Below are 18576 nucleotides of genomic sequence, written 5' to 3'. Positions count from 1 at the left end.
TCCTTGCCTTCATGGAGTTCATATTCTAGTGAAAAACCAAGTTTTCTGGCTCATACAATCCTCACGATCAGAATTTTTAACTGGCCTTTGTGACTAGCAACCGTGAGATTTGTATATAAGAAGACGTATTTCCATTGTAATTTTAAAAACACCGAAAGTAGAAGTCTCTGCAAAGCAAAAGAAGTCACCACTTACAAAAGAATACAAGAAGAGTGACTGATGTGAAGGGGATTCAAAGATCTACCGGCAAAGATGAAGCGCTGTGATAGCAAAGAGGTTGATGAGCGGTCCCTAGTGCCCTTTGCCAAACTGCACACAGAGTAGCAGAGTGCTGGATACGAGCAGCACTTACGTTATTGGAGCACTGGCTCTGCGCCCTGTCCTCTGCTACCCGTGAGTGTCTTACCATGTACTTTATTATTTCACATAACACACAACACTCATATAAAGAGAATGAAACATTGTCAAATTATAATTTTTTTAAAAGTTAAAAAACATGATTAAAGTTCAAGGATTTTATTTGACTAATTCATAAGAGAATTGGCATAATGGTAAGACGAGTTCCAAGAGTGTTTCAAGAGCTCAGTATTTAGAGCTATTTAGAGATATTAATAAAGAAATGGCAGCAGGAGAGTCCTAGGTGTGACACAAAACTAATGATGTCCTATAGTACAATGTACAGTCACATTATTTTTTCTACTATGAAGAAATTTTTATTTTTTACTTGACAAAAACTCTCCCATGTTAATCATATAAATTTACCAAGCATGGGACCAGCCTTCAATAGTGAACAGTGAGTTCACATATTCCTCTAAAATACTTCTTGAGAGGCTTTATTAAACAGTTCTCACATATGACATTGAGAAACCTGACAGCCTTTGGGTCTTATTTTCATGTGTAAGATAATGCATCTAAACATTTAAGAACTAAGTCATTTTGGGGGGGTTTCCAGCTAGTTATCCAGAAGCAGGATGTCATGCTGAGGTCCTTTCTTCAGATACCCACACTGAAGACAGCCAAGCAGACAGACTTTGAGGACTCCGTGGGATGATTTAGATCATAGCACTGTCATTTGTCTTATGTGTTAGGGCTGAACTTGGTTTTTCCAGTGATTGGATTTTTTACTTGATTTCCTAAACATTTGTAAATCACTGGAAACTAAGAATTACTTGAACTACTTGTTTTGTTTGCCTGGAGGAAGCTGGGCACAGCAAATGTGATTAATACAAAACGAATGGTTCCTTAACCGCTTGGGACCATTGGTTGGAAGACAAAGGCTGTGGAACCCCAGATCACACAGATAGAAATCTGATTCTTTAGAATTCATAGCAGCTGTTTTTTCCAAACATTTTCTTTCTCAATTTGTGGGGCTTTATTTTTTGCTGCTGCTGGTGTTAATTTAGGACACTGCAGTTTTTGAAGCTGGGAATTGCAGTTGTTCGTGCTCTTCTATTTTTATAATGCTAAGGCTGAGATCTATGGAGGGAAAGTCCAGTTCTGCAAATGGCACTCTGTTCAGTCTCACAGAGCTGACTGCAGATTTTATCTCACTCTTTTCCTGTCCTGTGAGCTCATCTTGAGCAAAAGACTTTGGTGTGTGATTAGGGAATAAATAAAAAGTAGCTGTGGGGCTGGCTTAAAGTTCCAATAGGGCTTTAGGATACTTCCCTGTGTTTAAGGAGATAAACCTCTATTATATAAAGGTAAAGCAGCAGAAAACTTAACTAACCAATCAAATAGTTTATTCTAGCACCCCTACTAGATGGAAGAGCCCAGTTTTGCATTGAAGTAAAAGAAAGGGTCTCATTTCTGCTCCATTAAAAATGAGAAATTGATTTATAAGCACTGTCATAAGTATAACATGGACTATCTCAGTGGGTCCTTGAACTGTCTATATGGTAAACTCTGTCACTGTTCCCATTTCACAGATGAGAAACCGAGGTACAGAGAGTTAAACAGGCTTGCAGGAGTTCATAGCTGGTAAGGAGCAAACAGATGAGATGCAGGCTGCCTGATTAAAAGCCCTATCTGAAGGCCTGAGGATATTGCTTTCTCATATTATGAGGAAATAGAGAAAGCACGCAGAGGAGGAGCACAATAGCCTTTTTTAGCCACAGCTCTGCCTTAACTGTCTCAGCAACTCCGGGGGAGTTATCGTCATCTTTCTGGGCTTCCTTCTCCCTGTGTAAGATGAAGGCTGGAAACAATTTGGATTGGGTGGTCTCTGGGGTTCCTTCCAACTCTAAAGTACTCTGATTCTATAATTGCATCCTGACCTTAGATATAACACACACACACACACACACACACACACACACACACACATGCAGTGCTTCACATGGCAGAACTCTAATCTCTCTGAAAGTGCCCACTAAAATCTCATGCTAAGCCCAAGACCCCATCAAATGCTATTATTTACAGCAACCCATTAGGAGCACAGAACACTTTTAAAATCTGGAAAGCCAGTTTTCGGTTTTGTAAATTGCTAGTGGGGTGTGATTTTTGGAAGTAAAATGTTAATAATCCCCCCAAAAAAGAAAGAAAATAAAAAACACTTAAATACTGCTTTATCTTTGAATCATCTCTTTTCTGCAATGTTACCTTGACAACTTAGCTTCAGCTCTTTAGATATGGGACTTTTTAGTGTGTGAAAAGAGGGACGTCTCCCTTTTGTGGCTTGAGATTTGCTCTTGTTTTATGGGAAAAGGGAACGGTCAAAGGTAAGCCACAACGTCCAGTGGAAGATGCACAGCACGTCTTGAGAGTGTGTCGCCCCGCAGTAAACACAGGTGCCCGGAATCACGATGCATTCCCATTCCGATTCATTCTGCTTCCCATCCCCATAACACACACTGCAACAGCCTGAAAAATGTTACATTTTGGACCAGAGCAGAGAGCAACAGAAGTGCCTGAGAAAATAATTGCATTATTTTTAGTTGCTCCAACGATAGGTGTGCACATCGGTTGAGGGGACAGCTCCGAAGAACCAAAGCAGCCTGGAAATGCTAAAAATACTGTTCCCCCTCCAGCAATTGAAATTTTGAGCAAAGACTCAGGAAGCGGCAGGTAGGGAGATCAAATTAGAATTCATATCTCTCAGCTCTAGTAAGCTCGTGATCAAGCCTGGCGAGAGTGCTGGAGGGTAAGGAGGGTCAGCTGGGGACTCCGCGTGGCAGGAGTAAGTTACAAAGCGGCAGCGTTGAGCGAGGAGAGGGCTTATCTCCAGCACCTTGGCCCCCAGAGCAGAGCCTGTGTGGAGAATTGGTTCTGGAAGCACTTTTCCCTCCTGGAATAGGAGCCCAGCAGGGGCCGGAGCAGGGCGGCAGGCAGCAGAGAGCGAAGCTGTCCCTTGACACATGTGTTTCCCATCCATAGCTGCGAGTCAGACCGACAGAGCCAGATTGAGTATAGACAGAAAGTACGGTGGTTTCAAAGCAGCCCCAACAAGAACGGGAATGCTGTTCAGGAAATTCTTCAGGCATGGGCAGGGACTTGGCTACAGTTCTGCAGTTGGAAAATCTGACTGGGGCAGCTTCTGAGCTGGGCCTGCTCACACTCAGCAGGCTGAGTGGCCGCCTCCTTCACAGCTGCTCAGCACACCCGGGACCGCGGGCTGGCGGTTGCCATCGGCCCTTTGTGTAGCAGAGGAGGTAGGAGATGGTTCAGTTCTTGGCATTTCCCTGCCTCTCTGCACTTTCTAAGCCCTCTGTCTGTGGTTTGCTGGAGGCTCTGTGTGTGTGTGTGTATGTGTGTGTGAATTGGAACTGAATCCCTAAGTATTCCTCCTGGAGTTCTAATCTTTGCTTTCCCCAGCCCCCTTTAAGATCTGATTTTCGAGCAAGGCAGAGGCGCTTTGGAAAGTTAGGACTTAGCTGCTAATGCTATTGTGAAAAGGAAAAGTATGTGGGCTGTTTGTGTTGTCACCAGACTCCAACCATCTGTAACTTTTCCTTTCTGCCTGGAGGGACAGTTCATTGGCAGTAAACATAACTTTACATGGAATTGTCTGTCTTCAGAAGAGTTTTTAAAGGGTGTGTTCTAGCAGGAAATGGCTCTCATCTTTTGGAGGGAATCAGAGTTGAAGTTTCTGTTTTGGAACACACTTTCAGTGCATAGAAGCAGATATACATGTATGAGTTCCTGGCATCATATTTCTACACAGTGTTTTGATTTTCGTGATGAGACTTGAATGTCAGTAGCATATTTGCTGGGAAATGTGCTGGATTGTAATTTTGTTTTTTTCAATGGAACACTTACAGCTTTCTTCTCAAAAATACTTTTTTGTTATTGTTACGTTCTAAGACCATACGGAAAACCGTTTACTCAGTCCTTATTAAAAGAAGGAGACATATAAGTGTGTTACTTTATTGATCAATTGGTTTCACTTTACATCTAACTGAAAATAGTGCTCTTTTAAAAAAATCAAATTTTTAATAATTTTCAGCATAGACTGGAACCTGTTTTTCCTTTTGAGCATTAGTTTTTTATGCATATCAACTATTTTGTAATACAGGATTTTTACTTCATAAGAAAGATATGTTTTTTATATTTGGTACTTAGAATGTACACAGGACTTTGGAATAGTGTTTAAGAGACTGGTTTGGCTCAGATATAACTGCACTGAACTGTACTTTTCCTAGTAACAAGACCTTTTGGGGTGAATTTCTATGAAAACAGGTGTGAGTTTTCATCAGTGTCCTGCAGTCTCTAAACATGGAGTTCACAGGGCAGAGTGAGTTAAAGGGGCAGAGGTAGGTAGGGTAGGGGCTGGGGCTGGGGCTGGGGCTGGGGTGGCTTCTTCCTCAGCATAGGACTAGGATGGGGAGCCAGAACTTCATGCTGTTGGTCCAACATCAGGATCGTTAACCAGTAATTTTTTTTTCCTGCACACATTTGTGGTTGGAGGAGGGAAATGGCATATGACTGGGAATAGGATATTTTGTTCTAATGAGAGCTCTTGAAAGTTTTCTTTACTCATATCATCTTTGTGTCAGGCTGGACGTGGTTCCAGAGGTTTTAGAACTGTAGGATTCCCTACAAAGCAGGCAGTGCATTTAGAAGTCAGACTGGACTGTGGCTTTTTTTTCTAATGCCTGTGCCAATTAAGAGCTGACATGAACTACAGCCAAGCCCACTGCTAGTGAGAAAGGAGACTTCAGTGAGCTCCAATGTCACACCCCTCTAAATTTAGTGTGTGTCAAGCATTCAGCAGAAAGAGGCGTGAAGTAGCAACTCCGGGTTGCAGGATTATGAAGAAGGGTGCCAGAAACTTGGGAGAAATTGTGTTTCTCTCTTTTAGAAATAAAGGAGGCAAAACCAAAGTCCCTTGACATTTGAAAGGAAAAAAAGTAAAAGTACTGAAGAGGATAGGGAAGAAGAAATGTAGGGCAGAGGTGGAGGCAGTAGGGAAGGAATGCTGGCCCGACCACAGACTGGGCAGGGCGGGCAGAGGGAGGAGACCTTTGTGCAGGAATAGAGCACGCTTTGTGGAAGCAACGAAACTCACCAGGCACTGACATGTTGGGCTTGAAGTGTGCAGGTAAACTGTGGCCTCATTGCAAACGATCATCTTCCTCTCTTCACGATGGGAGACCTGGTCAGCCTGTCCTGCTGGGCCTCTGGAAGTAATCAGAAAGCACATTTTGTAAAAATAGCTATACCAGGGCTCAGATTTCCTAAGCAGGGAGGGAACAGGGTCTTGAGGCCTTATTTTTAACCTGGACTTGTTTCTTGGGACGATACTCCTGCTGGAGGGATTGAATGAAGGGACCAGGTGGGGAGGAGTGAGTGAATGCATTCAGCAAAGCTTGTTATTCAAGATCCTGCCTGTGGTTATTCTATTAAGACAAACTTTTGGAAGATAAGACAGCGTGCTACTTTGCTGTATTCTGAAAAAGAAATGTCTTTTATTTTTTATTTAAGTAAAAAATCTCCAAGGGCAGTGACTGCATTTTGGTTGTAGAGAGGTTCTACAATGAAAAACAGCAATATACTACGTAGATTACATAAAAGAGAAATTTATTATGGTTATTGGCTCACACAATTATGGACGCCAGGAAATCCCATGACAATAACATGCAATATGGACACCCAGGAAGTCCAGGGTTATAATTCAGTCCTAGTCTGAAGGCCTGGACACCAGGAGAGTGATGGCAGAACTCCTACGGTAGTTGGAGACCTAAGGATTGTAGAAGCAGGAGTGGGTGGGCTGGGGATTTAGCTCAGTGGCACCGTGCCTGCCTCGAAAGTGCAAGGTCCTGAGTTCAATCCCTGGTATCAAAAAGAAGCAGCAGGAGGAGGAAAGGTGGTAGGGACCATACTGATATAATCTCTGGAGTCTGAAGGCCCCAAAACCAAGAGTATATGTCACCTCAAGGATAGAAAGAGAAGTTTCCCTTCCTCTGCTTGATGATTCTATTTGAACCCTCAATTGAATGCATGATGCTCACTTACATTGCTGAGGGCCATGTTCTCTCAGTCTACTACTGATCCACATGCTGGTCTCTTGTGTAGATGCTCTCAAAGACATGCCTCTAAATAATGTTTTACCAGCTATGTGGGAATCCCTTAACCCAGTCAAGGTGACAAATCAACTACCACACCGGTGGAAGTAACACTGATGTTATAAGATGAGAAAGTTTGTGAAATTGTAGGTCTGAGAAGCCGGAAGGGACTTGGGCTATCCTCTAGTTTAGTGTTTCTTGATTTTGATAACATACGGGCTCCTTCTAATAGGTGAAGAAAGATCCATGTTTCACTGTTGGCTTAATTATTTTTAAAACATGTACATACAGGGAAAAGTCACCTAGTTATTACCTCCTTACTCTCTTTTTTCTGAAGTTTTTAGAAAATGTAATTGTCAAATAATTGTTTGTATTTAAGGTGTCAAACATGCTTTAAAAAGAAACCTGTGTACACATGAAAGATTCATTTGAACTAATTAACATATCTGTCCTTTTAATAGCTCATCATGTTTTCATGAGAAAGTTAAAGATTGTTCTTTTAGAAATTTTGTAATACACCCTATGTGTCCCATGTAACAGGAATGTATGCTTTTATCTATAACGAGAAAATTTCTGAGTTCAATACAGAGAAAATATATAATCAGATTATTAACAATGATCGGTGGGAAAGGATGCTTTACTGCATTTTAAAAAGGCTTATAAACAAAGGAACAGTAGCTACGTGAAGATTATTTTAATGTTTAGCATTTTCATACATATGTGTTCTAGACACTTGTGTGCCATGATCTCCCTTGACCTGAATCTGAAAGAAATAAGCTATTTTGGTAGTTTCTCATTATTCATGAGCACAAAAGTAAGATCAGTGCTGCCAGGACGATCATGCAACATGGCAGGAGCCGTTAGTCCTGAAAGCAGGTCTCTAGTTCAGAGAACAGGCTTTGCATTAATAACCAAATAAAATAATTCAAGTAGAGAAGTCCCAGATACTTGGGAAGATCTGGGAGCCCTGGTGGCTTGGGGACTCTGTTAAGAGTTGCAGTTCCTGACGAGTACTGGTTTTCTGGAAGAATGCACTTGGGAATCTTGGAAGGAATGACTTTAGAAACGCTCCTGTGTGAATTTCTGATGTACCCCAGACACTTATTTCCTATATTAGAATTTTGCAAGAAATTTCATTTAGAAGAGGGTGTTGATGCTGGATCAGTGACAACTGCATTTGGCTGCAAGTCACTAAACCTTGCTGGAAGAAGTCCAAACATGCAGGGTCTTTCTGTGCATCCAGACGTCCCTCAGACTGACACTGTCTCGTACTGTGACATCTGAGCCACATCCTAGGTGATCACAGCCTCCTCTCTAGACACTTAAACTTATCACCACATTCTCCTCTCCAGGGGTCCTGTTCAGGTCAGTGCAAAAGCAGCAGGACACAAAGGGGAAAGCTGTCTCTCTTCTTGATCTTTTACTCCTTTAGTCAGGGAAGAATGGCCTTCCTTGTAGACAAGTCCATCTGACTCAGAGTACATAGGTCAAATTGGGCCGCTTGTCTACTGATCAAGCACCAGCCCACCTGGTGTAGACTGGTCTTATTCATTCTCTGACTCTGGAGTAGCCCTATAAATCCAGATTAAACACTTCTTTCCTAATGATGAGTATCTTTGTTCTGTTAGTAGTTAAGAATGTGGAGGATGTGTGTGGGGGGGGGGCATGATAGACAGTATGGCCCACAAATGCTTAAAAGTTTGTCTTTAAAAATGAATAAAATTAAATCCTTTTCTTGCATTATATGGAAGTGGATATGGAGGCCTGAAATGATAGTTTTCTTGCATCAGGACCACAACCAGTCAAAGACAATGGCGGTGCATGACTCTTGGTCCTTGACTCCTGAGCCTGGGGGAGGGGTGCATATTATGGACGTGGACTCAGCAATGCCAGTTGAGTGACACTTTGGAACGTAGACCAGGTACTATTATAGTGGAATATTATTATTCTTAGAAAATCCCTCAAATCTCCTGGTTTTTCACTGTCCACTAAGTCTGTGATTGTATTTGGAGAATGCCTGTATTTCTAAGGGCCCCTCCAGGAGCTGGTCCACAGAAGTGCATTTTGTAGGCAGTGCTGGGGCTGAGTCTCATCTACTGTAGGAATCCCTGGGTAGCACTGGTGATGGATGCCGCCAGATGCCCAGCAAAGCCTTCCATGGTGGAGAGCCTCGTGATGCCACAAGGCAGTCTTGGGTGTTGTTTCTCTTTGAAGTCTTCTCAGATTGGGCCAAATATGCATCTCTATTTTGTCACCCGTGGTCCCTGTCATGGCCTCTAGGGCCGTATCTGAGGGCAGTGACGATCCGTGGTGCAGAAATGGGCGTGGCCCAGAGATACACGTAGACGTGGTTGGAAATCTTGGAACAGGTGTTTCCTAGTCCCAGGATAGCAGTTTGTAAAAGTACCAGATTCCTCTCAGGTGTTTTCTGTTCCTCAGAGCCTATGGTGCTTTTAATTCCAGGGCTCTTCTTTCTTAAAGAATGTTTCTTTCCTTTCCCAAAGCTGGGCATCTTAAGGTATGTGGCCCATCCCTCCATTTTTCCTGCACTGCTGTCTTTCCTTCCTCTGAAATATGCCATTTACCTCTTCCTCACAAAAGTGTGGTTTCGTGAGCTCAGCTCCAGTCATCGGCACAGTAATATCTCCAGTGACTAAGTCACTGTCCTGCCAGGGCCTGCGTGGCAAGGGTCCGTGGTCTGAGTAGGGCAACTGAAGATGCAGAAAACAAAAGAAAATTAGAGCGGGACTGGGTGGGGCCTCCCCGCCTGCTGAGTGGAGGAGACCACCACAGGCTGTGTGTCGCTTAAAGGCGTGAGGAGGCAGAGTACGAACAAGGAGATGGGGCAGGGAGTCCTTGGTAAGTTGTTGTTCTAATACATTCTTAGACTGGCTGACTGACAAGGCTGATGGGAACAGGGACGTGGGAGCTTGCTGCTCCTAGGACCATGTCAACTAGGACTACAGTAAACAGAGGGCAGGGAGCGTTTCCTTGTCCTCTGGGCTCTTCTGGCAGGGTACATCAGGACACAAAGGAAGGGAAGTCATGAAGTCCAGGAGGCGGACAAGATGCCTCCTGATCATGGTGGCTCCTCACACCGTCCCTCTAGAAACTCAGGAGAAGAGGGTGACTGTCGGGGAGAGAAAGCACAGCACACCAGATCAATGGCCAGTGGGGGTCACCTTGCTGCAGTGGGACGGTGATGATTTTGTGAGCTGAGTCCAGGCTCATGAGCAGACTCAGATTGGGACCCTGGCTATGTGAACTTAGGCAGGTCTATCACCCTCACAAGCCTCGTTGTTTCTGATTTTTAAACTGAACAAGATATAAATATCTGCCTTCAAGTGTTATACCTATAATTCACTTCATATGGAGTCTTGTAAACAGTGAACACTGAATGCTTTAGATCCACAAAGGGTTCATACTAGCTAGGAAAGGTAGCACCAGACAAACTGAAAAAAATGTGAGAGACAGGTGAAAAAGAATGAAGAGTTGAGACAGCAAAAGAGAATGTTTGCTACCAACCTGTCCGGTACTTTTCTGGGTTGCCTGAATTTCTCGCCAGATTCTTCCGCTCATTGATTTCACCTTTGCTGCCACACAGAAAGGTGACTGTCTTCATTATTGTTTCAGATGCCTGTTGCTACGTATGAATGGCCTCCTATAAAGGAAAACATGTAAGCCGTGGCCCCTGACCTGCCTCTCAGACAGGTCTGCAGGTCTGGAGGAGGAATATGTCACCATGGTTCACTTCCCATAGAAATCCTCACAGATTGGTTTGCTCAAACCCTTGCTGGTCATGGTACTAATGGAGCTCAGAGTGTGCAGGTGGATGTGGATGGAATTGCTTTATTTTTCTATTTTAACTGATAAAGCAATGGCATCTATGAAAACAGGCATACTTTACTGATAAAAACTAAATCGGCAGGGATTAGACACTCTCTGCTTGTTCTGTTTTCCCTTGCCAGGGTGATAGGATCAGACTATCATGTGAGTGCCTTGACTTCCATATGATATGTTCTGAATGCCTGGAAAACACTGCTGCTACTTGCCAGTGTTGAACTATTCAGCCACTGAAGCTGCTTTCATGGACCTCAGGGTAAATAAACACCAGGGCTGGCTCCCTTCTTCAAGAAGACTGTTGAGCAACATCATGTTGTACTAACCCTCAATGGGCTGCCCTCCCTGGCCTGGTGTATTTAATGAAGAAAGATGGAGGCAGCAGAGACTGCTGGGGAGCACATCCTTGCTGTTTTTCTTTTGTTCCAACTCTTACCAATGGTTGTCTTCTTTCTTCTCTTATTACTATACTGTTGCTAGCACTTTCCTTTTGTTTCTTTCCCTTGGAAATTGTTTTTCTCTCTTGTTTGGTATGTGCTTTACCGGCATTATAAATTGCTTTCCTCCAGGAGTCTGAGTATTGATAATAGATCAGAATCTGGACAGCAGGATTTTTATCATGTTACGACAAACATTAACTTCTCAAGTTGGCCCCATCCTTTAAAGTTCTGTTGCCTTCTGTCTCTGACAAACCTGCTCCTCATGTTCCCAGACTGAGGATCCAAACAGCAGGTCACAAATCAGCATCCCAAGGGTACATTTTGGATCACAAAATGATAATAGTTACAAAGCATTTAAACATTCAAAGAGACCTTATAAAAGTCACCCAAAGATATCATATAAAATCTAAAAAGCTAAAGATGGCATGCCTAGTCTGAGTTGGTGGAGTACAGTGGTTAGAGGGCATTGGCAGATCTTCTCCCTTTAAGTGGAATATGCCCACTTCACACAGTGACTTCATCTTTCTTTTCTTTCTCTTTTTCTCTGCAGTGTAGGGGATGGAACTCAGCCCCCACGTATGCTCTGTCACTGAGCTACACACCAGCATTAACACCATTACCTTAGTCAACTGAGTTTTTCTCAATTGAATAACAGAACACAAACAATGATTTGAGCTACTATTTTCTCAGTTCTCCCAAGGGTGGTGGCAATAGTGCCATTCTAGATGCATAGGAGAAAAAGCGGGCCATAATTGTTATGGCTTAATTCTCTCGGGATAGGTGTCTATTGGAAAGAGATACAGGAAGGCAGCGTGGTGGCTGGACCACAAATTTCAAAGTTAAGACATTCCTTGGTGTGTCCATCTGATAGGACTGCAGGTAGGATTAAAAGATTTAAATATGGTCGGAATGAGAACAGTCACTGGCTGTGGGATAGGGATTGCTTAAGAAAGGGACTGAGAGAACAACATTCTAGGGTGATAGAAATGTTCTGGGCCATCTTTGAATACCGTTTACAAAGAAATGTAGATTTATAAAACTCACCGAGCTCTATTCTTAATGTCTCAAGCAAATTATAAAATTATGGCTTGGTAGACATATGTGCATGTGACATGTATACATCTATACATGGAAGCATGCAAAGTACGTACTTTCATCTACTGTCATCCTGGACATCCTTTCATCTGTTTCTGGAACCTTTGGTTTGAGAAAAAAAAGATAAAATGACTCAAAATGAGATGAGTGTTTCCTCTTAGACCAGATTTCATTTCCAGCATTTGAGAGCACAGGTAATAGCTAAAGATCTTTGCCAAACAATTGTCAGGGGAAAGTCAACTCGATCAATGTTAATTTTCCGGAACTATTGAATCACTATAGCAAGATGTGCCTAATTTGTTGTAACTTTTTTATCATGACACTGTAAAAATGTATGGGTTTCAGAAACATACCAAAGATGGTTTATTTCCTGGGAGAAAATGCCTGCTCTTAGAGTGGCATGCACCCTGAATGAATTATAGTAGTTATTCAATAACTACTCTATAATGTGACTTAAAATTAATATCCATGCTGAGAAATTCTAGCTAAAAAAATTATAAAAATGTCTTTAATTACTGATTGTGTTATTCTCTGGAATTACTCAGTTACATCTGGGAGCATTTCACACAAGAATTAAGAAATTCTTCATTCACTCTGTGATCAGATTCCTCTTTTTTCTTTTTCTCTTTCATCATGTGTGTGTCATGATGGGAATTGAACCAAGCAGTGCTCTTACACTGAGGTACATCTCCATGCTTTTTTATTTTGAGACAGGGTCTCCCTGAGTTGCCCAGGCTGGACTTGAACTTATAATCCTCCTGCCTCAGCTTTGTGTTCAAATTATTGATATGTCTTTATTAAGCTGAATAACTTCAGACAGGTTACTTAATCTTTCTGTTGCTCAGTTTCTTGATCTGTAAACTATGGAGAATCACAATGTCTTAAAATAATATGTCTGTGACAAGTAAAATATTTTAAGTATCTAGCACAGAGGTATCGTTGCACAAGTGTTGTAATTTATGGATACTTTCTTAATGTTAGAAAACTGATTTTGTTGTGATATGTCTGAGTATTGTTAAATATGTGGTGGTTGTTGAAACTGATGTGAAAAAAGAGTTCAAGTGAAAAAGATCAAAGCCAGAATTTCTGGGAAGCATTGTTGTTCATTTTAGTCAACTTTGCTTTTGTCACTAAGTTACTCTTTGACCTTGATTAAGTCATTTCACCTCCCCGAACCTAAATAAAGGACTTTATATTGTCCACATTCCCCTCAACTCCTGTGTCTCACTCTGATCTTAAGTGTTTGAGTCGTGTTCAATATTATTTTAGTACACAGCTTAGTCTCTAAGTCACAGGGGAGCTGTAACAGCTGGACTGTGATTGTCAGTATCTGACTCTTGTCAGGTACATCCATGGGGACTTCACAGCACTGTTCTTGTCCAGCAAAGGTAGTGGTTTTGCTGAAAGATACATGGGCGTGGCCCTGATGAGGTAGATGCAACATCCTTCAACTATGAAAATATTATTAAAGTTGTGGTCAGGTATATGAAATTGTTCTTCCCTGTTCAAGGGTGTTCGTTTCACACATTTGTTTCTGGCCCCCAACTTGCAATAAAGGACCAGGTTTAGAATGATGCATCCGAGTTTTTTGATCAAATGTTACCTCCTTCATGAGGTTATCTCCGCCTTTTTTGGTCTTTCCCCAAAGCACCCAGTAACATAAATATGATAGACTTTGTTTTTCGTGCTTATGATTTGTCTCCCCATCACTAACTTCTACCACTCTCATGAGATCTGGTATCATTGTTTTTGCTTGTTGATGTTTTCCCAAGTGCCTAGAACAGTGCTGCAGGAGGACCTGAAAGAAAACAGTGCTTGGCAGGGGGAGGTGGCATTCTTTGTAAATTTGTTTTTCCATAGTATTCAAGACTGGACCAGGGGGCTTTCTGTCATCACTGTGCTATATCATCAGCCCTTTTATTTTTTTTTTATTTTGAGTCAGGGTCTCACTAAGTTGACCAGAGGAGCCTAAAACTTGCTGTCCTCCCTCAGCTTCCAGAGTTGGTTTATGTACTTCTAAATGGATTCCACATTAAACACACCTCCATGGAGATTCTAAGTATCTCGTATTATACTCAAGGAAAGCTTAGTCTTTGTCTCACTCTTAAATAAGGTCTCAGTTTTGAGTCCAGATCCTAACTGATGTCCTAGTTTGGGGTTTGTGAGAACATCCCTGAGTTCCCTGAGACCACGGTTTCTTATGAAATAGTGTCAATATTGATCTCCCAGATTGTTGCCAATGATGGATGCTCTTGTATGTCTAATACTGTTTTCTCATAGCAGAGATTGATAATGTAGTTTCTGTAACTACTTTGCAGATACATGGCTTACTGAGAGGGATGAAAGTTTTTTTCTCCTAAAAAAAAGTTCTGCTAGAAATGAATGCAGACACTGAATGCAGACAGAAAGTGATGCCTTCTAATAATGTTGGACTGGAATGTAAGCTTGTGCTTATGTAGGACATGAGCTGTGAGTGTCTCTGCTCTAAGACCTTCCATTATTTCTATACCTATCAAAGAACCATAGAAGGACAGCAAAAGATTTTCATAGTAGCTATTTGAAACTGACTAGATATAGAAAGAGGAGTCAACATAGTATCAAATTAATGACTCCCTGAGTCAGATCAGGCTGATGTCTTTGTTGGGATGTCAAGGTTTCTCAAGCAGTGGGCTCATCGCTCTGAAGCTCCATGTAGCTCCCTTAGAGGGCCACTGGCTACGTGGGTGCAGATATCTCTTAGGTGGGCCTGGTTTAAGGATCTTTGTGACAGCTTCACAGAGAGAGTGAGGTTTGTACAGAGTTCAGAGGATTCCATGACTGATGTTGGGTCGTTATGAGGCTCCTGAGAAAGTGGTGTGGGCATCAGCAGGACACTGCAGTGTTGCTGTTGGCTGCAGTGTCTGAAGTGAAAACGACCATAGGACCTAGAAGCATTTTATTCACAAGAGTCATACAATGGATCCTCTCCTGGAGCTTTCCATAATCAATTCACATCAGGCCCTTGATTCTGTTACGTGACCCCCACATATAAATATTTGAATGCCTGTGACCATAAGGTTGGCACTCTGAAAATCATGCTTTAGTAATATGCTCATTGAGAATGACCTCTTTTGAAAATTCCACATCGATTATTTTTAACAAAGTAGTCTGGAATCATGGGCGTTTACAGTGACATTGCTTTGAGTATTGAGAATTTATTCCCCTCCAATGGCAAAACAACAAAGTTTTGCTATGTTCTTTGGGAAATATCCTATTGCATTTTGTGCACAAGAAACAGATTATCTTTAATTCTACTGGATTTGTTTAGAAACAAGTGAACACTGAAAATAGCCTTGTGAAAGAGTAGAGTAATGCTTTGGATTCACTCACGCTTAGGTTAACATGCACAGTTGCATGTGCCTTTGGAAAGACTGAGCTCTATAAGTTTTCATTAACTTATCTTTGATGTTATAGGTGCTCTTTCACTTCTTGCTAGAAGATGCTTTAGCAGTTAATATTGCCTTGATTTTTATTTATTCGTTTATGGAGGAAACACATTTATGTGATGCACGTTAGGTGATACTCGTGTTCAAGGAGGTTTTAGAAACTTGATAAAGTTGAGCCTATAGTTAGAGAAATGACATTTAAATTAAAATCTTACTGAACAATGTAGAGAAGCTCAACAAACTGATGGAAATTACTATTGTCTTGTGATTATGAGATGGGTACATTTGGAGATTGACTCCCTTTTAAAATTCACCCCACAGATGCAGGGAAGCCTCCTGTGGAGCATATTATATTGGTTTAGTTTCATTTGGCTGAGTTATCCAGCTTTTTGAGTATATTGGCTGCATGATCATTATAAAGTGGGAAAAACTTGTCATCATCAAGCAATAGATGTTTATTTTATAACTGTGACAATTCAGACACCTTTATATATGCTTCCTAGAATTTTAAATCTGATGATCATCCTCTTGTTTAATCTACTGCCATAGTGTTTTACTGCCTCTTCAGTGACATCTGATCTTACTCTCATCTCCAGGGCTTGTCTGATCCCAGCCCGTTTTGTCATCTTCATCTCAGACCCGTCCCCACTTCACCTGTTTCAAGCCAGTTGTGTGACTGGCTTTGTATGCATCAGAGCCTTGCCCTTTGATTTCTTCCATCTGCCTGGAATGCTTCTTTACCCCAGTGTTCACTTTGGTACCCTTTGAGTCTCAGCTCAAATGTTACATCTTCACAGAGGTCTGTCATGGTCAGTCCTTTTATAGAGAGTATCTGCCAACTTGTGATGCTCTTTAATGTTGCTACATAGATGTTTACACAGGCACATTAACACAATTCATTCTGTCTCTACAATGTTCAATGTATTTCTCTCTCACTATGACTTTCATAAAGGCAGGGTAACTCTCATTACTTTCCATATCTTGAGGACCTGGTGCAGTATATACGGAATTTGATCATTGCTCTGTAATGATTTGATGACTGAGCAGATGAATGAAAAATATTTATATAAGTTCAGTGTGGGATGGATGGAACTGGAGTTAAAAGTGGTAAGCTTACTGTCATCCTCCTGGAAACATAAAATGAAAGAATAACATTGAACATTGTCTCAAGGAGGAAAAAGGGAGAACACTGACTCTTAGCATGAACTTGGAACAAAGAAGGAGAGAGAGTTGGGAAAAGACAGGTAGTAATGGGAAATGGAGAAAAAGAACCCTGGGCTGGCTGGGTCACAAATGCCTAAGAAGCTGAAGTTTCCAGTGGGATGGGAAGTTGCCACTGTTCACACCTCCACAAGTCCAAGGATAGTGGGCATTTAAAAAGTGCATTGAATTTTAATGACTGGTTTTTTCATGTACCCTTTCCTTTGGATGAGAACATGACTGTCTTAGAGCTAACCAAGGGTCTCAGAGCCCTGAATATCAGCAAGCATAAAATGAAACAAACCCATGAAAGAAATAAAACGTGAACGATAAACTGGGGACATGTTTTTTTCTTTGAATGGTGGTAAAGATATGTGTCTGTTTAATGATCAAGATGCCAAAACTGTAAAGAGTCTAATACTAAATGTACCGCTTTACTTACTCTACACCTTGGTTTTGGTATCTGTTAAATAATAAATCCTCATAATGATGATGATGACCACCTTGTAAAGTTTAGTACGTGAGACTTGTTTAGAAAATGACTTGGCAAGGGTTAAGGGCTCGGTGAAGTTGTCAGCAGGTTTAAAAAAAAATTATTCAGGAGTGCAAAACAATACCTACACTCCCCTAAAAATAAATTTAAAACACAAACACACTGCTGGGTGGAGGTGATGGCAATGAAAGCCCCAGGAGGGGAATACAGCAAAGGTATGAAGGGTGGGAAAGGCATCTGTGTGGGGAGGTGAGAGGAAGTTGGATGACGGGGGGAAAAAACACCACCAGAGAGGGCATCGATGGGGCGGGGTTCATCTCTACACTGGGCTAGATTTGTGATTTCAAAGCATGTCCCCTGAGGTACCTGTATCAGTGTAAGTTTGGTATTTGTTGAAAACACAAATTCCTGAGGCACACCTCAGGCTTACTAAATTGGATCTTTCTGTTGAGAGATATAAGAATCTGTATTTCCCAGAGTGATTTTACACATCCTGACCTCTGAAGAGAACTCTCCCTAGGACAGATAAAACTGTCCCGTTGTGTCCAGCTTGGCAGCAGTGTCTGTGAGGCTGCATTGAGCTCACGGAATTTGCTTAGGACATTTGATGGGCAGGACCAAGAGGAGCTGGGATTTGTGAGGCTAGAAGCTTGAATAATTGGAGTGTCTGCTTTAAGAAAAAATTGAAAAATTAGGAATGAAAAACTTCAGTTAAACCATAACTGTGTATTTAGAATGGGAGATGAAAGTATTAATTTTTAAAAGGTGACTTCACAAAATTTAGAAAAGTAATATTGTTAATACTTCACTGCCTCACATATTCCTATAGATTTTAGTTGCAGAGCCTCTGTCTACCTCTTCAAATGACATCTCTGCAGAGAGTGCCAGTGGCAAACAGTTAATAGAAAGATAATTATCTCCTATGGTGGTTTTGACAGGAAATTTTTAATTGATGATTATGATACATAAAGTTTGCAACTTTACATAGAAATACACCTGGTATACATAATCTGAAAATACAAGTGCTCTGATTAATTCTGTTTGCTGTAATTTCTATAAAAAAGAAAACAGTGTTTCTGGCTCCTGCCTCGCAAGCACAAGGTTCCGAGTTTGATCCCCGGTACCAAAAAAAAAAAGAAAAAAATAGAAAACTGTGTAGCATTCATAATTATATGTGATGAATTGGATATTCTTGACAGAAGAGAATTTCTGTTTTGACTAGATGTCAATGAAAATTGAATTCTACAATTAAAATTTTACACAGCTGAAAATTTCCTGTTTCCATTCCCTCTACCACTACCATAGTATTTCTGGTGCTGGCCACTATAAGTCACATTCATCTTGCAAGGTGCCCTTTTGTTCTGGTACCTTCTTGTCATTATGCATGGGGAATTTGTGTTCTAGATGGAAAGAGCAATCCTGGAAGATGCAGCTATACCAGCCAAGCTGGCAAAAAGTCCCTCTTCAGGGAGGTGACTGCGGCCCAAATAAATACCTTGTATAGCTCCTACACTGTATTAGCCCATGATTCATTGTCCTCTTATAGGGCTGCAAGGAGCCTGTGCATGCTCCAAAGCCAC

The 18576-nt window shown here is 41.5% G+C and overlaps 1 protein-coding gene across 6 annotated transcripts in view; it reads left to right on the top strand.

Moving 5' to 3' along the window:
- The window catches only part of Sgcd (sarcoglycan delta), a 959917-nt gene that overhangs the window by 531010 nt on the left and 410331 nt on the right, over window positions 1-18576 (top strand). Inside the window, exon 1 of one of the 6 annotated variants that reach the window (XM_004836499.3) lies at window positions 3168-3650. The exons of the other annotated variants lie outside the window; for them this stretch is intronic. The gene's annotated coding sequence lies outside the window, so the exon portion shown is untranslated. Of the gene's footprint in view, window positions 1-3167; window positions 3651-18576 lie in introns of those variants that run through there. 6 annotated transcript variants of the gene reach the window in all.

This window comes from Heterocephalus glaber, unplaced genomic scaffold (assembly GCF_053883595.1).
Source record: "Heterocephalus glaber isolate CG9 unplaced genomic scaffold, H.glaber_assembly_v1.0 deba00001606, whole genome shotgun sequence".
NCBI lineage: Eukaryota > Metazoa > Chordata > Mammalia > Rodentia > Bathyergidae > Heterocephalus > Heterocephalus glaber.
This window is presented reverse-complemented; position numbering and strand designations above follow the sequence as displayed.